This window comes from Bubalus kerabau, chromosome 20, assembly GCF_029407905.1.
Source record: "Bubalus kerabau isolate K-KA32 ecotype Philippines breed swamp buffalo chromosome 20, PCC_UOA_SB_1v2, whole genome shotgun sequence".
In the NCBI taxonomy this organism is placed as follows: Eukaryota; Metazoa; Chordata; class Mammalia; order Artiodactyla; family Bovidae; genus Bubalus; species Bubalus kerabau.
The window spans coordinates 10898075-10919275 of NC_073643.1; the positions used below are offsets into that span (position 1 = coordinate 10898075).

Below are 21201 nucleotides of genomic sequence, written 5' to 3' on the forward strand. Positions count from 1 at the left end.
AGAATATTCAGCCGCTACCATCAGGCTAACCACATGGTTGGTTTTTTTGTTTGTTTGGGTTTTGGTTTTTGTGTTGTTGTTTTTCTCTATTTTCTGGTGTCACTGTGCAGCATGCAGTATCTTAGTTCCCTGACCAGGAATTGAATCCATGCCCCTTGCAGGGGAAGCGTGGTGTCTTAACCACTGGACAGCCAGGGAAGTCCCACCAAGTGGTTTTCTAATTAAAGTCCCACTTTAGTGAGTAGATAAGAGTTTTGCCTTTTAAAGACTGTCTCCAAGAGAGCTGCCCTCTCTGTAGGTCATAACTACAGTTATTCTCTGCCTAAGTGGTCATTTTAAAATATGTGTGCTTTTTATACAGTTCCTGAGGTTCTCTCAGCCAGAATATTGGAGTGGTTTGCCATTTCCTCCTCCAGTGGACCACATTTTGTCAGAACTCTCCACTGTGACCCGTCTATCTTGGGAGGCTCTGCATGGCATGGCCCATAGCTTCACTGAGTTACACAAGCCCCTATGCCATGACAAGGCAGTGATCCAGGAAGGGGATATGCAAAACCATTTTAATCAAATTAGAAGGAACTGTATTTACTTTGCATATATACTTTCATAATTTATCTAGCAAATTCTTCAAAAAATAGGAGGTGGTATTTGGTGCAAATTACAATTTTTAATTTAGTAAAGTATGGCTTTGAAAGTCTTTATTATGGAAACGGTCAATCCATTCTGAGATTTTAAGGGATAAAGTCCCATTCTGATGAATGGTGTTAGCAAAGCAATACTCTGTATGCTCCAAAATTAGCTGGAACTCATTCTTTTTCAAATGACAGTGAATATAATTCAGAAGTGTCAAATTCATAAAGTTCACACTCTCATGAAAGTTCCCTATGGAAAAAAAAAAGATACGTCCACTCAGGACTCTTCTGGCAGAAGGCCTGAGGCAGCACCATTTTTCTTATCTTGTATAAAAGTATTTTTTTTAATCTGTGAATAACTTCCAGTATTGAGGTCTTTTCTGATGCTTACACTTTCACATTGTCAATAGTTTCATCTTTCCTCCATTCACCAGAATTTTCTTTTCTCTTTTGAATTTCCTTTTGAAAATGCTGGACTATTATCAAGGTATAGTAAACAGACTTCTTCTATGAAGAATGCCTGTTTCAGGTAGGCCCCTAGGCCTTCCGACAGGACAATGGGACAAAATCCATTAATTACCATTTCTCAGACTGAACGGGGTGAACTTTGACAAAGCTCACTTGTGGAGAAGCTGTCTGCACCAAGCACTTCTCTCCATGGGTAGGGTATTTGACCCCTTGGAACAACACAAACACCGCATGTATTTTTTTCCTCCTTTGCTTATATTTAGAGAGTAATTTAAAAATAGATTACAGAAAGATTGAACACTCTAGAGTGGCTGGCTTTCCTAGCTGAGCTCTTAAAAGCACTCCAGATTGTTAACAATTATAATTATACCTTCACTCCTGGATACCAGAAATAATAGCACTGTTACTACAATGATATCCTTTTAGCTCAGACTGACACTTGTACGAAAATGTAGGAGGTTAAACTGGGACTTTAAAACACCCATGGCTGTTGTGTTGACATCGACATAGACAATATCGAATGTGTGTATAATAAGATGTTGTTTTAATGCATAAAAATTTAAGAATCAACTGCAGACAAGCTGATCACTCATGAATAGTTGTTTGATGAAGCAGTTAATAACAAACTAAAATTTTGGGGAAACCTTAAAAACATTCAGACATAAATGATGCTTTTTGTTACTTGACTGAGATAGGTATTTCAATTCCTCTTCACAAAAATCTCTGTGTACTCAAGACTTAAGTTTTAAAAGAAAAAAATCATCAACATTTAAGTTTCATTAGTTCAAAATGTATACTTGTCTTGGTATGCAGATAACTTGAAACTTAAAAAGAAATGTTTTCAATGAGCAAGATCCTTTGACCATGAATTAGACTTAGAAGTGGTTGTGGTGTGTGTCTACTAAAGTGAAGTGGAAGTCACTCAGGCATGTCCAACTCTTTGACCCCATGGGCTATACAGTCCATGGAATTCTCCAGGCCAGAATACTGGAGTAGGTAGCCGTTCCCTTCTCTAGGGTATCTTCCCAACCCAGGGATCGAACCCAGGTCTCCTGCATTGCAGATGGATTCTTTACCATCTAAGCCACCAGGGAAGCCCATTGTGTGTCTACTATCTGACCTTTAATTCCTCGCATTCTCTGTGTCCCTCCCACACATTCTTTCTTTGGATTTACTCTTGCCTCTCCCACACTAGTTACACCCATCTAATTCACCACTGTTGATTGGTACAAAAGAGGGTACAGGATCAAATAGGGTCATGGACTTCCCTGGTGGCCCAGTGCTTAAGATTCTGAGCTCCTAATACAGGTGGTGCCAGTTCAATCTCTGGTCAGGAAACCAGGACCCTCCTGCCACAACTTAAAAAAAAAAAATCTTACCTGCTGCAACTAAGACTGCCTGACCCAGCGAAAATAAAAAAATTCAAGTGTGGTCAGAAATCTTCCCCAGAATGTTTTATTTCTCAGATTTGGAATGGAGCTAGGGATGCTATTCTTCTATAGTGATAAAGCCTGAGGCATGAGATTAATAAGTTGGTTTTTTTTGTTGGTTTTTTTTTTTTTATTACCATTTGTAAGAAACAATTCCAATCTATGTAAATGGGCCTGCAGAGAAGAGAAGAGATGAGAGAGAGAAGGAATGAGATCTCCCCACCCCGCACTGACTGCTTATGGTTATAAAAAAAAAAAAAAATCACAGTATCTTTTCAATAATTCCCAGTATTTGCTTATCCCAGCTAAATTTGGCTCTGTGTATTCCAACCCAAAGAGGGCTGGCTAATCCAGTAAAAAAGATACTTATTTCTGAATGGAGGGAAAATCTATTTTGGCATCTGATGGATCTTAAATACCAGGTGAATAATTTTTGATTGGCCGTATCTTTGGGGGAAAGCTACTATTCCCTTTGAACATCAGATTGATCTTTGATTAAAGAAAAAATAGATATAGTAGTACCTAGCTCACTATAAAGACTAATAATATCACAATGCGTGAAAATTTGAAATGTGGCTACCTTTTCATTTCTTATCAAGGCATTTCTAAAACAAACTGTAGCAAAAAACAAAAGACATTTGTGGTATAAGAAAAATAGAAGTGATAATTTTACATCTATTTCTTATTGATTTTAATAATAGGGCATTTGCCTTATAAGTTGACAAGCACCTATTAGTAGACTTCAAATGATAACAGTATTGTTTACTTAAAATTAAATGTCACTGAGTGCAAGTTTCAATAAAAGTTTGTAAGTATCATATTTAGATAAACAGAAGGCTATGGAATGACGTGCCAAATGAATCACCAAAGGCAATGTAAGAAAATAACCCAGGAAAAAATACATATCTATCCTATTTTGGAAAAGGAAAATCCCAAGGCTAAAATGAATGGCCATGCTTGGGAACTTTCTTTCACATTCAGCTCCAACTTTGAAGCTTGTGCAGCAACCTCTCAGATTAGTATTTTCTGCTATGACTTGCAGGGTGACTTTGTGTATTTCACTGAATCTCTCCCTTACCTCCCCAGACTTTCTAGACAGAACAGAGGTAGAAAACTGGCCACTACCCAGAGAAGATTAATGAGCAGTAGGATTTGTGCAAAGATGGGGAAGAAAGCTAGAAGCAGGCACTTGACTTGATTGTGATGGGGAGTGGACTGTTAGAGCCTTTTTTTTTTTTGGTGACAGAAAAACCTTATTTTGAGACAATCAGATACCATCTGTGGGCATGATGGAGAATGGGGACCTTGATAAACTGATACCTACTATAAACTGTAGTTGACATTGATATAATGTCAGGTATATCAACTTACTCCAGCACTTTACCTTATAGTGTGTAAAATCCTTTCTTGTATATGAGTTGGGTTCATCTCCAGTAGCCTGGGATAATAAGTAATCAAAAGTCAAGAATTAAAGCCTCAGTTGTCTCAGAATGCTTGCATGTTTTGCCCAAAGTCATAGCCAGTGAGTGTTGGGGTGGGCTTTGTTTGTTTGTCTTTAATTAACTTTTATTGGAGAATTAGTTGCTTTACAATGGTTAGTTTCTACCATGCAGCTAAATGACTCAACCATGCTGCTGCTGCTGCTAAGTCGCTTCAGTCGTGTCCGACTCTGTGTGACCCCAGAGACGGCAGCCCACCAGGCTCCCCCGTCCCTGGGATTCTCCAGGCAAGAACCCTGGAGTGGGTTGCCATTTCCTTCTCCAATGCATGAAAGTGAAGAGTGAAAGTGAAGTCGCTCAGTCATGTCCGACTCTTTGCGACCCCATGGACTGCAGCCTACCAGGCTCCTCCATCCATGGGATTTTCCAGGCAAGAGTACTGGAGTGGGGTGCCATTGCCTTCTCTAGACTCAACCATACATATACATATATCTGCTCCCTTTTGGTTTTTCTTCCCATTCAGGTCACCACAGTGGATGAAGTAGAATTGGGGGCAGATTTTAAAGGCAGGCATATCAGATGCAGCCAGATTTTGTGGTCATCTCCCCATGCTGTTCATGCACTCATGCACCTGTGAGTCAGGTCATCCAAGAAACCCTGGGGTGGAGTGCGCGAAATGCTCTCTCTTCTTCAATGCTGTCTGCTTTCTCTCACAGTTTTCCGTCTTTCTTCTTCCCCCTCATCCCCCAAATTCCTATTTAATTTATATTCTTTCTCTGCCTTACTCCCCTTACATGACTGCATTTTTATCTACTTTTAAGGTATGTTTTCAAAGTTTCTTTTAATGGCTATACCATCACTGGTTTTTGCAACAGTCCTGTAGTGGAAGAGCACACAGTTTTCAGCCTCATCTATCTCTGAAAGAAGCTGATATGCAGAGACATTCCGTGATCTTGCCTGGCACCAAGGCAGTATTAGCACTGGGTTCCCAGATGCACTGGGACAGGCAGAGCCTTGGTGCCTTTCATTGTTTTAAAGCCTTGATAAGAAAACGAGTTTCACAGCCAGGAGGCAGGTTGTGAATGCGTTTATGTGCATCGGTTCACCCATCTATCACCATACATATCTATCCAAAAGAGAATATTACTCTTGACTCTGAAATCACAGAAGTGAAAAGATCTAACAGTCCTTGATATTAAGGAATTCACACGGTATGTGAGACACACTTTGGCAGGTCCTATGAGGGGAATAAAGAAGCATGAGCTGCTATTCTAAAGAAGGTGCACCCCCTAGGGAGGAGATGGGCAGATGCACTTAATGGAAGTCATTCAAGTTGAATGACCTAGACTTGATACCAAAGGATTTGAAGTGTGTGTGACTTTGCCAAGTTATTTGCCTTGAGATTTTACACAGAGGAAACAACATTTTGGGGAGGAGTGGTATTTGGGTCAACAACTACATTTAAGTACTGTGAGAATTCTAGCTCTTCCATTCTTTTCTAAATGATGTTACGTAAATTCTCTATCCTAGCTCCTACCCCTACCCACCCTGCCCCCAGAATATGGAAACAGACATATTTTATATTAAGTTTACCTGCATGAATAATATCTGCAATAAAAGCTATTAAGTGCCCTGAATTCAGTATTCCCAGATCATTTTTGTATTGCCCTTTCTGCTTAATTAGTACCCAAGAAAATGGATGTGACACAGAATCTGGAAAATATAGCACAAAACCAAACAAAACTAATTGCAGCAAAACAAAAACAAAAACAAACAAAAAAAAGTGTAAATAAAAATTTAGTTACCTTACAGAGTCTTCTTTAGACATACTATACTTATTGATTTGCTAAATGAGGCCAAGATAAGCAAGAAAAATACTGATTAAAGGAACAGAACTGAATTTTAAATTACAGTTTAAAGAAAAAAGCTAGTAAGAATTAGCAGTATAAATGGAATTGATAAGAACTAGTAATCTATTCTTAAATAGTGTGAAATAATATAACTATGTATTAGATTTGCTGTGAGTGAGCAGATAAATAGGAAATAATTTCTTGGATAATAATTTCCACATTTTCTTGGAAATTGTAAATCTTGACCATGAATTTCAAAGAATACTTCATTTGCCAAAATGTCTTCATTTTACACTGATATGTCATATTGTTTGCCCTCCCTCCACCCCAAACACACCAGTCTATTCATTGTCATTTTGGTTTGGGTCATGATTAGCACCCAGATTATTTCATCTTCTAAATCCATTACAATGTAAACATTTTAACTGGGGCTTCCTGCAAGTATAAGAGGTTCTGCCTAGGCTTTTGGAACGAGTCGACTGGAGTGTGGCATATTTAGCTTGGAAATGAGAAGAATTAGGGGAATATAGTAAGCATATTTTAAAAAGTGAAGGACTCGCCTATGGAAGAAAGATGAGTTTTGTTATCCCGAGCATCAGAAAGTAGAGTCAGCACTGGTAGTAAAGATAGAAGAGAACAGTGTGGTTCATAAGGAAGAACTGTCTAATAATTAATCCTGATTGAAGTTCAGTGGCATGGAGGTGGCCAGTTCCCTGTCCTTGGAGGCACGAATGCTCAGTATCTACTGAGTTGAGGAGTATATGAGAAGAAATTTAGTGACAGATGGAAGGGCAAAAGAAAGCAGCATTTTGAAAAGTGTGGGTCACACCCCATTAAAGGACCTAAAATCCAATTAATGGATCTTGAAGAGCATTTGTAAAGGAATGTGTTCATTGCTTTTACAGAAAGGAGTCATTCATGTTTTCTTCAGAAAATACACAAATATAGATAAGTTTGTAAAATAATCCTGAAGCAGTATCATAGAGAAAAATCATCTTAATCATCATGGTTTCTTTTTACACAGTTGTGTTTTGTAGATATGTTTAAACATATTTATTACCTATCTATATATGTATGTGTGCATATTAAGTGCATATTTGAATATATGCAGACATTTTTACTTACATCTTTGTTTTCCTTTGGACTGCACTGTCTGGCTGGTGGAATCCTAGTTCTCCCACCAGGGATTGAATCTGAGCTCTGGCTGTGAAAATTTGGGAGTCCTAACATGTGGACCACCAGGGAATTCTCTGCACTTGGAATGCATTCATTTTCCTCACATGTTTGGAAGTCTAAAAAGCCCTGTAAGATGTTTTAAATTAATGCCATCCTGGTAAAAATGTGGCAAGCCCTGTACTTTGTACTCTACATATATTATTTTGCATAGTTCTTATATCCACAGTGAGGTCAATACTATTATGCCCAGTTTACAGATGAGGAGAGTAAGGATTAGAAAGATTAGTTTTGTTATCTGGTCATGTTATCAAAGTCAAACCAAAAGTGTGTAGCCTGGAATTTTTTTTAAATTAGTTTTTACTTATTTTTGGCTGTGATAGGTCTTTGTTGCTGTGGGGTCCTTTTCTCTAATTGCGTTGAGTGGGGGCCACTCTCTAGTTCCAGTGTATTGGCTTCTCTTTGCAGTGGCTTCTCTTATTGCTGAGCAAATGGTTTCAGGGCATACAGGTGTCAGTATTTGCCACCGGTGGGCTCAATAGTTGAAGTCCCCAGGCTCTAGAGCACAATAATTGTGACTCACCAGCTTAGTTGCTCTGAGTTATGTGGGATTTTCCACGACCAGGGATCAAACCGGTGTCTTCTGCATTGGCAGGAGGATTCTTTACCACCAAGCCACCAGGGAAGCTCTGGCCTGGAATTTAACTAAGTGTGTTCTAGACCACTGGTGATAATACCTGGGGTTTGCCAGAAGGAAACAGGAGTCTGCAGGCTGGAGCCTTCAGGATGTATTTTGAGGCTTCGGGTCTGTGGGCCGATGGAAGGGGACGATAAGTATAAGACCACAGGAAGGGCAGGAAGAGGATGGGCTCAGATATGCTGAGCATCCAGGTAGCCCAGAGAGAGGCAGAATCAGGCCCAAAGGCTCCTCCCAAAACCCCACTTCCAGAGGAAGCCAAAACTCACAGGATTTTGTTAGTTTTTAGAATCTTGGAAGAAGAAACACCTGGGAGCCTCACTCAGCAAGGAGTTTGGCTCACGCCACCTCCCAAGCGTCCACAACTTCTAGGGCTGCCTCCCCTCCTGCCGTCCCCAGTGAGACTGCGCAGCAACCCGCTTGACCTGGCCACTCCCCCAGCATTGGAGGACCAGGCTCTGGCCTGTGGCAGTGCAAGAGGCAGGACCACCTGAAGCCCGAGTGGGAGAATTAACTGCTAATGCTTAGGCTGCAAGTCTATCGACTTCTGGGAGGCCAAAGACTTCTAATGTCTGTCAGGTCCAAGGCTGCAACAACCTGAGCACGCCATGCCATCGCACCTGGCTTGTTTGTTCCTCTGTGCCATGCAGGGAAGCAGTGAGGGGCCTAGGAGTTGTCTTGGGAGACTGTTGCTGCCTGTTCCTGGAACCTGTCCCCTGAAGAACAGCCTCAGGCAATTGCTCTCTCTTCCTGGAAATGTAAGTTCATTCAGTCCTTATGGAAAACAACATAGAGGTTTCTCCAAAAATTAAAAACTGAACGACCATGTGATCCAGCAAATCCAATCCTGAGAAATGGAAAGACATGAAAATAGAATATTAAAGAGATACATGCAGTCCCATGATTACTGCGACATCGTTCTTAGCAGCCGGCATATGGCAACAGCTAAGTGCCAATCAGTTCAGTTCAGTACAGCCGTTCAGTCATGTCCAATTCTTGGTGACCCCATCTACTGCAGCACACCAGGCTTCCTTGTCCATCACCAGCTCTTGGAACTTGCTCAGACTCATGTCCATCGAGTCAGTGATGCCATCCAACCATTTCATCCTCTGTCATCCCCTTCTCCTCATGCCTTCAATCTATCCCAGCATCAGGGTTTTTCCAATGAGTCAGTTCTTCACATCAGGTGGCCAAAGAATTGGAGTTTCAGCTTCAGCATCAGTCCTTCCGATGGATATTCAGAACTGATTCCATTTAGGATGGACTGGTTCAACCTCCATATAGTCCAAGGGAATCTCAAGAGTCTTCTCCAACACCACAGTTCAAAAGCATCAATTTTTCCATGCTCAGCTTTCTTTATGGGCCAACTCTCACTTCCATACATGACTACTGGGAAAACCATATGCTGTCTAGCTTGGTCATCGCTTTTCTTCCAAGGAGCAAGTGACTTTTAATTTTATATCTGCAGTGATTTTGGAGCCCCCCCAAATAAAGTCAGCCACTGTTTCCCCATCTATCTGCCATGAAGTGATGGGATCAGATGCCATGATCTTCGTCTTCTGAATGTTGAGTTTTAAGCCTCCTTTTTCTCTCTTCTCTTTTGCTTTCATTAAGAGGCTCTTTAGTTCTTCTTTGCTTTCTGCCAAAAGGTGGTGTTATCTGCATATCTGAGGTTACTGATATTTCTCCTGGAAATCTTGATTCCAACTTGTGCTTCATCCAGCTTGGCATTTTGCATGAATGTATTCTGCATATAAGTTAAATAAGCCGAGTGACAGTATACAGCCTTGACATACTCCTTTCCCAATTTGTAATCAGTCTGCTGTTTCATGTCCAGTTCTAACTATTGCTTCTTGACCTGCATACAGATTCCTCAGGAGTCAGGTAAGATGGTCTGGTATTCCCATCTCTTTAAGAATTTTCCACAGTTTATTGTGATCCACACAGTCAAAGGATTTGGCATAGTCGATATAGCAGAAATAGATGATTTTCTGGAACTCTCTTGCTTGTCAGATAATCCAATGAATGTTGGCAATTTGATCTCTGGTTCCTCTGCATTTTCTAAATCCAGCTTGAACATCTGGAAGTTCATGGTTCACGTACTGTTAAGCCTGGCTTGGAGGATTTTGAGCATTACTTTGCTAGCATGTAAGATGAGTGCAATTGTGCGGTAGTTTGAACATTCTTTGGCACTGCCTTTCTTTGGGATTAGAATGAAAACTGACCTTTTCCTGTGGCCACTGCTGAGTTTTCCAAATTTGTGGACTATTGAGTGCAAAACTTTCACAACATCATCTTTTAGGGTTTGAAATATCTCAACTGGAATTCCATCACCTCCACTAGCTTTGTTCATGGCAATGCTTCCTAAGGTCCACTTGACTTCACATTCCAGGATGTCTGGCTCTAGCTGAGTGATCACACCATTGTGATTATCTGGGTCATGAAGATCTTTTTTGTATAGTTCTTCTCTGTATTCTTGCCACCCCTTCTTAATTTTTTCTGCCTCTGTTAGGTCCATACCATTTCTGTCTTTTATTGTGCCCATCTTTGCATGAAATGTTCCCTTGGTATCTCTGATTTCCTTGAAGAGATCTCTAGTCTTTCCCATTCTATTGTTTTCCTCTATTTCTCTGCATGGATCATTGAGGAAAGCTGTCTTATCTCTCCTTGCCATTCTTTGGAACTCTGCATTCACATGGTTATATCTTTCCTTTTATCCTTTCCCTTTAGCTTCTCTTTTTTTCACAGCTATTTGTAAGGCCTCCTCAGACAACCATTTTGCCTTTCTTTTTCTCGGGGATTGTCTTGATCCCTGCCTTCTGTACAGCGTCACAAACATCCATCAATAGTTCTTCAGGCATTCTGTCTAGCAGATCTAATCCCTTGAATCTATTTGTCACTTCTAGTTTGTAATCATAAGGGATTTGATTTAGGTCATACCTGGATGGTCTAGTGGTTTTCCCTACATTCTTCAATTTAAGTCTAAACTAGGCAATAAGGTGTTCATGATCTGAGCCCACAGTCAGCTCCCAGTCTTGTTTTAGTGGATGAATAAAGAATATATATATGTATACATGTAATGGAATATTATTAAGTCACAATAATGAAATAAATTCTGTCATTTGCAACAATATGGATGGGCCTTTGGATTTTGATTCAAATACTTCTGGAAACCCCCTCACAGATAACCCCTGAAACAATGTTTTACCATCCATCTAGGCATCCTAGCACAGGCAAGTTGATACATAAAATTAACCATCACAGGGCTTTTTTGTTTTTTTTTTTTTAGGTATATCTAATCCAGTAAAATACACCCTTTCTAGCTAGTAAGCCATGTGATATTGACAAATACAAATAGCTGTGTGACCACCAGCACAATTAAGATGCAGAAAATTTCACCTACCAGATTCTTACAACTGCATTTGTAGTCAACTCTTCCCCCATCCCCAGTCCCTGGAAACCATTGAACTATTTTCTGTCCCTATAGTTCTACTTTTGCAACAATGTCATATAAATGATGTTATAGAGAATCATATTGTCAGTAATCTTTTGTACAGGAGACAGGGATAAGACCATCCCCATTGATAAGAAATGGAAAAAAGCAAAATGGCTGTCTGAGGAGGCCTTACAAATAGCTTTGAAAAGAAGAGAAGTGAAAAGCAAGGGAGAAAAAGAAAGATATAAGCATCTGAATGCAGAGTTCCAAAGAATAGCAAGGAGAGATAAGAAAGCCTTCCTCAGCGATCAATGCAAAGAAATAAAGGAAAACAACAGAATGGGAAAGACTAGAGATCTCTTCAAGAAAATTAGAGATACCAAGGGAACATTTCATGCAAAGATGGGCTCGATAAAGGACAGAAATGGTATGGACCTAACAGAAGCAGAAGATATTAAGAAGACGTGGCAAGAAGACACAGAAGAACTATGCAAAAAAGATCTTCACGACCCAGATAATCACAATGGTGTGATCACTCAGCTAGAGCCAGACATCCTGGAATGTGAAGTCAAGTGGGCCTTAGAAAGCATCACTATGAATAAAGCTAGTGGAGGTGATGGAATTCCAGTTGAGCTATTTCAAATCCTGAAAGATGATGCTGTGAAAGTGCTGCACTCAATATGCCAGCAAATTTGGAAAACTCAGCAGTGGCCACAGGACTGGAAAAGGTCAGTTTTCATTCCGATCCAAAGAAAGGCAATGCCAAAGAATGCTCAAACTACTGCACAATTGCACTCATCTCACACGCTGGTAAAGTAACGCTCAAAATTCTCCAAGCCAGCCTTCAGCAATACGTGAACTGTGAACTTCCTGATGTTCAAGCTGGTTTTAGAAAAGGCAGAGGAACCAGAGATCAAATGGTCAACGTCCGCTGGATCATCGAAAAAGCAAGAGAGTTCCAGAAAAATATCTATTTCTGCTTTATTGACTATGCCAAAGCCTTTGACTGTGTGGATCACAGCAAACTGTGGAAAATTCTGAAAGAGATGGGAATACCAGACCACCTGACCTGCCTCTTGAGAAACCTATATGCAGGTCAGGAAGCACCAGTTAGAACTGGACATGGAACAACAGACTGGTTCCAAATAGGAAAAGGAGTACGTCAAGGCTGTATATTGTCACCCTGCTTATTTAACTTATATGCAAAGTACATCATGAGAAACGCTGGGCTGGAAGAAGCACAAGCTGGCATCAAGATTGCCGGGAGAAATATCAATAACCTCAGATATGCAGATGACACCACCCTTATGGCAGAAAGTGAAGAGGAACTAAAAAGCCTCTTGATAAGTGAAAGAAGAGAGTGAAAAGTTGACTTAAAGCTCAACATTCAGAAAACTAAGATCATGGCATCCGGTCCCATCAGTTCATGGGAAATAGATGGGGAAACAGTGGAAACAGTGTCAGACTTTATTTTTTTGGGCTCCAAAATCACTGTAGATGGTGATTGCAGCCATGAAATTAAAAGACGCTTACTCCTTGGAAGGAAAGTTATGACCAACCTAGGTAGCATATTCAAAAGCAGAGACATTACTTTGGAAACAAAGATACGTCTAGTCGAGCCTATGGTTTTTCCAGTGGTCATGTATGGATATGAGTTAGACTGTGAAGAAAGCTGAGCACTGAAGAACTGATGCTTTTGAACTGTGGTGTTGGAGAAGACTCTTGAGAGTCCCTTGGACTGCAAGGAGATCCAACAAGTCCATCCTAAAGGAGATCAGCCCTGGGTGTTCTTTGGAAGGAATGATGCTAAAGCTGAAACTCCAATACTTTGGCCACCTGATGTGAAGAGTTGACTCATTGGAAAAGACCCTGATGCTGGGAGGGATTGGGGGAAGGAGGAGAAGGGGACGACAGAAGATGAGATGACTGGATGGCGTCACTGACTCGATGGACATGAGTTTGAGTGAACTCTGGGAGTTGGTGATGGACAGGGAGGGCTGGCGTGCTACAATTCATGGGGTCACAAAGAGTTGGACACGACTGAGTGACTGAACTGAACTGAACTGCTGACTAGTATTCCATTGTACAGATGGACCATGGTTGGTTTATCCATTCTATGCTTGAGGAACACTTGGATTGTTTCCAGTCTTTTGCGTGGATAGATACCATATCTGCATTCCAATCAGGGAAATTAGAGAGTTCCTATTGCTCTGCATTTTTACCATCAGTTGGAATAATCAGGGTTTTTTTTTTATCCTTTTATTTTAGTCATTCTAATAGATGTGTGGAAGTTGCTTATTCTGATTTTAATTTACATTCTGTAATGTCTAATAATGTGGAACCCTTTTTCATATCCCTGTTTGTCATTCACATGTCTGCTTTGCTATAGTTTTTGTTCATATATTTTGCTCATCTAAAAAAATGTGTTATATTTTCTTCTTGTTGTGTTTTCACAGGTCTTTATATACTAGATACAAGTCCTTTATTAAATACATAATTTTCTCCTGGTTTGTGGCCTGTTTTAATTATTTTTTTTAACAGTCTTTGAAAGAGCAGCTCCTCTTAATTTTACTGAAATTCAGTGTATTTTGAGCACCTCTCTTTTGTACTATATCTTAGAAGTCTTTGTTCAACTCAAGGTTAAAAAGATTTTCTCCTATGGTTTCTTCAGGAAGTTATATAGTTTCAGGCTTTATGTTTAGGTTTATGATCTACTTGGAGTTAATTTTTGTATAAGGTGTGATATATGAATTGCGATTCATTCATTTGGCTTATGAATATTCATTTCTCCCAGCACTACTTGTTGAAAAGACTGTCATTTCTCCATTGAATTACCTTTGCCCTATTGCAGAAAATGAGTTGATCATATATATGGCTATATATATCACATTTCTGGACTCCTTTATTCCATTGGTCTATGTTTACCATTTTAATGTAATAAACTTACTAGAAAAGTAAAGAAAGGAGAAATGAAAGAAAGGAAATAAAAAAGTGAAAGGAAAGAGATGAAGAGGAAAGGAAAGGAAAAATACAAGCATGTATCTCTCCTGGTAAAGGCAAATATTATTTAATGCAACTTCTTGTTCAGTTAAATATGTATGCAAGTGTGTGTGTGTTTAATAAATACAGTACATGAAAGAAAAAAAAACAGCTGAAATGATAGACTTTTAAGAGTTGAATTTATTTGAGATAGTGGAAATGGGTAATGTCCACTACCTTACCACAGTAAGGACTGTGCCCTCATTTAGAATATACTACCCATGTTTTACACATATGCCCTTAAGAAAAGTAATCCCATCCCTTTTGTTTGCTTTCTGCAATCAATTGATTGATGGGTTGATTGATAGATAGATAGGTACAATAGGTACATAGATAATCTCCCAGGTCTAATGTTGTTCTCTGCAGTGGTTCATGAAGTTTGCAGTTCCCTCTGCCTTTCCTTCTACATATGTCTTCCTCCCTTCTACAATACTGACTTCAGAGTTAGGCATATACCCATTTAGAAATATATATATATATATATATATATGTTATTTGTATATATACATATCTATCTATCTATCAATATATTCTTGTAGGTCTTGTATTTGTATATGTCAGTGTGATTATATTCTCACCAATGATATATCAAGTGAAGTATCATGTGACAAATTCAGAGAACTTTTTAATTTATTTTTTCTGTGAATGAAGTTCTGTCATGAACACTATGTTCTATTTCATTCTTTCCTTTTTAATCTTTTCTAGTGGTTGGATTGAGCATGTGCAGTTGCAAACTTGAGGATGAAGCTCATACCCACTCGTGCTAAAAGGAACCTGAGTTGCTGAGAATTTCATAGACTGAAACCATCATTCCAACCACAGGCAGCATAACATGGTTCATTTAGGTAAAGAGCACTGAAATCCTGTTTTTAAAAAAAATTATTTTATTGAAATACAATTGATTTTTGATGTTGTGTTAGTTTCTAGTATACAGCAAAATGATTCAGTTGTTCATATCTATATGATATATATGTAAATTATTTTTCATATTCTTTCCCATTTTTGTTTATTTTAGGATATTGTGTAGAGTTCCCCATGCTATACAGTAGGATCTTATTGTTTGTCTATTCTGCATATAACAGGAAGCATCTACTAATCCAGGCTCCAGTCCATCACTCACATCCCCTCCACAATCACAAGTCTATTCTCTGTGTCTTTGAGTCTGTTTCTGTTCATAGATAAGTTCATGTGTTTCATATTTTCTACTCCACATATAAATGATATTGTGTGGTATTTCTTTCTCTTTCTGACTTACTTCCCTTAGTATGATAATCTTTAGGTCCATCCATGTAGCTGCAAATGACATTATTTCATTTTTATGACCAAGTAATATTCCACTGTGTTTATACATGTATGTGTATGAATACATACATGTATGTGTGTATATGTGTGAATATGTATGTATATATACACACATGTATACACACTATATATCACATCTTTATTCATCTGTTGATGAATATTTAGGGTGTTTCCATGTCTTGGCTATTTTAAACAGTTTTGCCACGAACACAGGGGTGCATGTATCTTTTCAAATTATAGTTTTGTCGAGATATATGTCCAGGAGTGGGATTATTAATCAAATGGCAACTCTATTTAGATTTTTGAAGAACCTCCGTAACTGTTTTCCATGGTGGCTGCACCAATTTCCATTCCCACCAGCAGTGTGGGAGGGTTCTCTTTTCTCCACATCTTCTCCAGCATTTGTTACTTGTAGGCATTTAACAATGGCCGCTCTGACCAACGTGAGGTGGCACCTCATTGTAGTTTTTATTTGCATTTCTCTAGCAATTAGCAGTGTTAAGCATCTTTTCATGCGCTTATTGGCCATCCATGTTACTTCTTTGGAGAAATATCTATTTACGATCTTATGCCCATTTTTTGATGGATTGTTTGGTTTTTTTTTTGTTACTGAATTGTATGAGCTGTCTGTATATTTTGGAAATTAAGTCCTTGTTGGTCACATCATTTGCAAATATTTTCTCCCATTCTATAGGTTGTCATTTTATTTCATTAATTGTTTCTTTGCTTACAAGTTTGGTAAGGTCTCCTTTATTTCTTTTTGCTTGCTTTTTTTTTTTTTTTGTATTGGGAGACTGACCTAACAAAACATTGGTATGATTTATGTGAGAAAGTTTTGCCTAGTAAGTTAATTGAGATTTTTTTATCACTTATAATGATAGAGGCATAATCCCCTTGACAGTATCTTGATGTCCTCTCATCACTATACATGATTCTACCGTTTTGCCCCATCTTTATAAATCAAATCATCAAACCAGACAGTTCTTGGTTTAGATCAGTTTAGAACTTGGAGTCAACTTTGATTCTTGGTTTTCTCTCTCCTCATTCAATCCATCTGCAGTATCGTCTCTATTCACCCTTCATGGCATGTCTAGAAATGACCTCTTCTCATCCTTTGCAGCTGGCGTGCACGCATGCTCAGTTGTGTCCGACTCTTTGTGACCCCACTGATTGTAGCCCACCGCAGTCCTCTGTCCATGGGATTTCTCAGGCAAGCATGCTGGAGCAGGTTGCCGTTTCCTCCTCTAGGACTGGCCGGAGCCATTGTTGGGTCTTCTGTGGATGATTATAGTTACTCTATAGTGGTCTCTTCTTTCATGTTACTCCCTTGATTCAGTTCTCATCAGGACAGCCAGAGGGAGGCTACTTGAAATATGTCATCCATCACTGTACCCTCTGCTCCAACCCCCCAAGGGCTCCGGTCCCTCTCAGGAAATCCAGAGCCCTTAGAATGGCTTATAAGATGCCAGTGTCCCTGACTCCCTTATCTCTCTACATCTGCTCCTCTGCTTCCTGTTATTCTCTGATTTCCACCCACCCTGGCCTGCCTTTTCTCTGCCACATACCCACTTTCCCCAGTGGGTTCATAGTTCACTCCTTTCTTCCTTTCAGGTCTCTGCTTAAATGTAAACTCCTCTGAGAGTTTTTTCACTTATATAAAACATTACCCCTTCCAACAGTTTACCTCTCTTACATTTTTCATGTTCTTCACAACACTTAACCTCACAGACACTATCCTTTTAAAGTTATCTATCTTTTTAAATTCATCTGTTGACTCTCACAGACAGCAGGGCTTCATTTTGTTCACTGGTATATCTCCAGCATCTAGAACAAGGCTTGGCATGTATGATTTGCACTCAAAAAAAAAAAAAAAAAAAACAACAAAAAAAAAACAGCAACAACAGAACATTTGTTCACTAAATGAATAAATGGGTTATATACTTTTGAATCAAGACTACCTGAGTCATAATCATGAGTCATTTCTACATAGAAGATCCTACGTAGTTGTTTCTACCTAGAAGAGGTAAGGAATTAACTTACTTCTGACCCTCACATTCCTCCTCTCTCAAGTGGGCATAGTGATATTCCATGAGGGTATTGTGAGAATTAAGTAAGATTATCCAAGTGAAAAAATGTTCAGCACAAAGCCCTTCACAAAGAGAGATTCAATAAAAATTTGATAAGTCACTGAATGTTGAAAAAAATAAAACAAAAGGCATCAAATGATTTTGAGGGGAAGTGTCTTGCAAGATTTTCCAGGCTAATGACGAGTAAATTCAGATAATCTCCAAGCATTAAGTAGAATTTACAGTGTCTTAATTCAGTTCTCTATAATATTAAACATTCATGATTAAGAAATATCTGTGTGTTTTATAACTTACAAAATGACCATATTTCTGGTCAATCTAAAGCATTTGACAGGAGGCTTGGGAGCTTTGTGGCTTTTGGCTAACCCCCTGAGAGCTGTCTTGGTAGAGAGATTGACACTTTTCAATGATTACCTTGTCCCCAGGAAAGGCTGTTATAGTTTAACATGCAGAGAGGGCCCTTTTATGGCTCTATTCACATGGAACATGCCTCCCCTGGGAGGGCTCTCAGTTTAGATCTGAGCCCTTTACATCACAATCATCCAGAGATAAATCAATTTGGACACATCCTGACATCCTTGTCAGTCTTTCTGTCCTCTGCTGGGCTCTTTCCTCCCTCACCTCCTGGCCCAAACTCTTCTAAGTCTTTGTGTCTTGTGTCCCTAGCTCCTCCATCCCAAGACTTTAAATGGGGCCCAAAGACACCCGCTTTTCCGCTCCGTAACAGCTTGAGATTTCTCTCCTCCTTCTGGTATTAACATCTATGTTTTTCTCTGATGAGGACATTTGCCTCCTGAAGTTATCCCAGGCTTGTGCTGCTCATGCTTTTGTACTTCATCTTCCCCAGGCTCTGGAGGTAGATTGGAGTTTTTCATCAGGTTTTTTTCTAGAGGACTTTGTGCTATGATGGAAGTGTTGCCTGTATTTCCATGCTGTCCAACGTGATGTGCGTGCACAGGCTCCCAGTCGCATCTGACTCTTCGTGACCCCATGGACTATAGCTCGCCAGGCTCCTCTGTCCATGGAATTTTCCAGGCAAGAATACTGGAGTGGGTTGCCATTTCCTACTCCATGGTCCAACATGGTAGCCACAAGCTAAATGTGACTGTGGAACACTTGTTTGGTGTAACTTAAGAAGTAATTTTTAGGTTTTATTTTATTAATTGAAATTGAATGGCCCCAAATGGCTAGTGTCCACAGCATTAAACATCACAGTTCTAGACCTTTTCTCCTTCACCTTCAAGTAAATGGATACATTGGATTCTAAACTTACCACCCTCTACCCTTTAAGCTCTGACTCATTTAACCTCAGGTCACCAGCTGGATTGGTCAATTCTTAGTCTCCTGGATTGCTGTCATGGATTCCATTTCAGGTCCTACCATGACTCTGGGTAATTCAACTTTTACACATGCAACACCTGTTCAATGCCTGATGCCCCAGTTCTTAATATTCTTACATTTAACTTACTCTGCCCCTTAAGTGACTCACACCTGAAATATTAAATCCAAACCATGCCATCTTCTGACAACCATGCTGTATAACTGAGAGGAGAAAGGTTAGATGATGACCTTATTCACCTCTTAGATGGCCCCTCTAATAGAAAATGTTCCCTGATGCTTCAGCTTATATTTAAGAAATCTTCTCTGCTAAGTACCACCACTGAGCTGGTCCATAACATTGTAGCTCTTAATACTATTCAACATAATATCAGTGTATTATAGCACTTAACAGCATGTGACTGTAGCTATCTCTCAGTTTCTGTATTTTCCCACTAGAACACAAATTAACTTTTGTATTCACGTACTACTTATAGAACTATCACATGGAAGGTTCTCAATCAATGAGTGAAGATAGGAGTTAATGAATCAATGAATGAACTCATTTTGTTTGCTGAAGGGGTGAGACACAATAACTTATGAACAGATCCCTGAAAACCTGAGAATCAGAGGAGTTGTGGATGGTGATCTGAATAAAGAAATTGGGTTGTATTCTATCTCCTAGTAATCAGAGAGATCCAGGGTGGATCACAGATTAATTAGGGTGGTCTCTTCCTGATGAGGATTTTCATTTATAGCTAGAACTTTATCTACCAGATCTGTTTTTGTGTTTTGTAGGTTATCATTAGTAATTTCATCAGATTTGGAGTTACACAGTGTTCTTAACCACTCAAGTTTCACAGCTTTTATTAGAACTTAGACTTTTGGATTTTCTTGGTTGATACTTTGATAGGTTATTTTTTAAGACCACTTTATTGAGATATCATTGACATATGAAAAGTTCGTATTTAATGTATACAGTTTTATGAGTTTGGAGATAAGCATAGGCTGTGAAACCATCACCACAATCAAGATCATAAGCATCCACTTACTACCAGAATTTCTTCTGTCTTTATTTTTATTTGTATATGATAAGAACATAACATACTTTGCTCTATCCTCTTGGCAAATTTTACTTACACAATACGGTTTGCTAACTATAGGCACCATGCTATGCAGAAGACCTCTAGGACTCCTTTATCTTGCGTGACTGAAATTTTGTTCTCTTCGACCAGTACCTCGTCATTCCACCTCCCCCATAACCACCATTCTGCTCTCCACTTCCAAGCATGTCACTTTTTAGATTCCTTGTTTAAGTGGTATCATGTGGTATTTCCTCTTGTGTGACTGAACTATTTTACTTAGCATAATGTCTTCTTGTTGTTGTTGTTTGGTCTCTATCCGACTCTTTTGTGACCGCATGCACTGTAGCCCTCCAGGATAATCCGACGGACAGAGGAGCCTGGCTCTGGTAGAGCATATGGATAACCCATATACCCTTACCCAGCTTCTCCTAATGTGAACTTCTTGCATTTCCCAGGTACAATAATAGAAACTAGGAAATCTTTGTCTGCACAAATATTGTCAACTAAAGACTTTATTTGGATTTCACCCATTATTAAGATCTGTTTTTCTTTTCCATGGTTCCTGAATTGGCATTTAGTTTTTCCTTCCAATCTGTGATACTTACTTCCCATTATCTTTTATAAATTTGACATTTTTGAAGAGAACTGGACAATACTTTGTAGACTATCCCTCAGTGAAAGTGAACCTGGACATTTCTCATGAGTAGATGAAAATTATATCTTTTTAAAATAATACCACAGAAGCGACATGTCCTTTTAAGTATTAAATCAGGTAACATGTTGTCAATATGCTTCATTACTGGTTATATTTCTACTATCACTTGGTAAAAGTGGTGCTTATTGAGTTTCTCCACTGTAAATTTTATATTTTCCCATTTGCAGTTGATAAATAATTGAGGATATACTTTGAGACTAGCAAATATCATGTTTCTCCTCAAACTTTTACCCACTAATTTTATCATCCATCATTAAATCATGCCCCTAGCAATCATTAACATGGAGTTCTACTTATAATTTTTTATTCCATTATTCATTCTACATTTGGAATTCTTCTTTAAGGAAGAACTTTCTCTCTCCCCTATGTATGTATGTATTTATTCAAATACTTATGTATATCCACTGGACTCCTGATATTAATTTTATGTATGGCTTTCAATCCACTACTATTATTTATTTTCTTGGTTTCCTCATTATTGAAATAGTTGTAATAATATCCAGCCCTAAAGGTACGAATTAAGTCAGATAC

At 39.0% G+C, this 21201-nt stretch overlaps 1 long non-coding RNA gene across 2 annotated transcripts in view; it reads left to right on the forward strand.

The window, feature by feature from the left end:
* Positions 1–21201, forward strand: part of LOC129634750 (uncharacterized) — a 307884-nt gene that overhangs the window by 38017 nt on the left and 248666 nt on the right. Inside the window, exons 2-3 of one of the 2 annotated variants that reach the window (XR_008705867.1) lie at positions 8340–8447; positions 14870–15009. This is a non-coding gene — a long non-coding RNA (uncharacterized LOC129634750). Of the gene's footprint in view, positions 1–7365; positions 8448–14869; positions 15010–21201 lie in introns of those variants that run through there. The other variant, XR_008705866.1, reaches the window with a different exon arrangement.